Source organism: Moschus berezovskii, chromosome 22 (assembly GCF_049115385.1).
Source record: "Moschus berezovskii isolate FMDL1 chromosome 22, NW_MosBer_1.0, whole genome shotgun sequence".
In the NCBI taxonomy this organism is placed as follows: Eukaryota; Metazoa; Chordata; class Mammalia; order Artiodactyla; family Moschidae; genus Moschus; species Moschus berezovskii.
In genome coordinates this window covers 42312438-42314545 of record NC_142481.1, presented here as the reverse complement: position 1 = coordinate 42314545, position 2108 = coordinate 42312438, and the positions used below count along the sequence as shown (strand labels likewise).

Below are 2108 nucleotides of genomic sequence, written 5' to 3'. Positions count from 1 at the left end.
AAACAAATCCATAGGGTTTGCTTCCAGGCAGGGAGAACTCCCAGTTAAAATCTCCAGTGGTGGCTGAGGTCTTTGGTTCTTCCCTACCCCTTGTCTGCATCCCTCATCTCTGAGAATTCTGCATCAGGACGTGCATACATACCCTTGGAATCTACACCAGTTTCCTTAAACCAAGAAACTTTCATCCCAAACATCTTCTTACACCACTCTCCCACATCCTTCCTTCATTTGTGGACTCCCTGGGTATTTTTTGAGAGTCTTCTCAGCGCCACGCACTGTGCTGGGTGTTAAGGATCCCAAGGTGCTGGGTGGGGTGTTTCCTGTCCTCGTGGGACTGATGTTCTGGGAGAGGAGAATAGTCCTGATCAGTCAGATGTTGACTTAAGCTTATAAATAATAGAAAAATAAGGTATGGGATACTACAAGAGGGTTTATCAGAGGATTAGGACCTAATCTGAGGGTCTATAAAGACATCCTTGAAAAGAATGATGACTAAGCTGAGAAATGAAAGGTAAATAGGAATTAGCAAATCAAGCAAAAGGGGAGAGAAGAATGTTCCAAGCAGATAAAACTGCCCAGGATGCATTTTTTTTTAAAGTGCTGCTCATAGCACTGTTTATAATAGCCAGGACATGGAAGCAACCTAGATGTCCATCTGCAGACGAATGGATAAGAAAGCTTTGGTACATATACACAGTGGAGTATTACTCAGCAATTAAAAAGAATACATTTGAATCAGTTCTAATGAGGTGGATGAAACTGGAGCTTAGTATACAGAGTGAAGTAAGCCAGAAAGAAAAACACCAATACAGTATACTAACGCATATATATGGAATTTAGAAAGATGATAACGATAATCCTGTATACAAGACAGCAAAAGAGACACAGATGTATAGAACAGTCTTTTGGACTCTGTGAGAGACGGCGAGGGTGGGATGATTTGGGAGAATGGCACTGAAACATGTATATTATCATATGTGAAATGAATCGCCAGTCCAGGTTCGATGCATGACACAGGATGCTCGGGGCTGGTGCACTGAGATGACCCAGAGGGATGATATGTGGAGGGAGGTGGGAGGGGGGTTCAAGATGGGGAACACATGTACACCCGGGGCGGATTCATGTCAATGTTTGGCAAAACCAATACAATAATGTAAAGTAATTAGCCTCCAATTAAATTTTTTTTTAACAGCATCATCTTTTATTTTTTTTATTTTTATTTATTTTTTTAAAATTTATTTTATTGGAGGCAAATTACCTTACATTAATGTATTGGTTGGTTTTGCCATACATTGACATGAATCCACCCCGGGTGTACATGTGTTCTCTTTCTTGAACCCCCCTCCCACCTCCCTCTTCCCCATATCCTCCCTCCATGTCATCCCCGTGCACCAGCCCCAAGCATCCTGTATCATGCGTCGAACCTGGACTGGTCACTTATGATAAAATACATGCTACAATGCCGTTCTCCCCAATCATCCCACCTTCACCCTCTCCCACAGAGTCCCAAAGACTGTTCTATATGCCTATGTCTCTTTTGCAGTCTCGTATACAGGGTTCAGGTTACCATCTTTCTAAATTCCATATATATGCGTTAGTATACTGTATTGATGTTTTTCTTTCTGGCTTACTTCACTCTGTATAATTGGCTCCAATTTCATCCACCTCATTAAAACTGATTCAAATGCATTCTTTTTGATGGCTGAAAAATACTCCATTGTGTATATGTACCAAAGCTTTCTTATCCATTCATCTGCAGATGGACATCTAGGTTGCTTCCATTTAAAAACTTCATTCTTTTTCAGAGAGATTCCCATCTGTTTTATTATAAAAATCATCACTAACCCAATTAAAAATTTTAAAAATAAAATAAAAAATAAAGTGCTGCTCATGTAACCAAGAAGATGCCAGGGTGATTTGTCAGGGTCAGGAGAATAAAGAACTAAGCGAGTACAACTTAGAAGCCATGGGATGGTCTTGGTCTTAATCCAGCCACAGTGTGAGGCCATGGGAGGCTTATAAGCAGGAAGATGACATGTTTGTGTGTGTGTGTGTGTGTGTGTGTGTGTGTGTGACCACTCTCACCTTGGGGTGAAGAAATGAATCTG

General features: G+C 40.9%; 1 non-coding gene across 1 annotated transcript; it reads right to left on the bottom strand.

Annotated features, from left to right (window-relative positions):
* Positions 1-1767: 1767 nt before the first annotated feature.
* Positions 1768-1849, bottom strand: LOC129547424 (small nucleolar RNA SNORD79). Its single transcript, XR_008684094.2, has one exon. It is a non-coding gene; the product is annotated as a small nucleolar RNA SNORD79 (small nucleolar RNA).
* Positions 1850-2108: the final 259 nt, after the last annotated feature.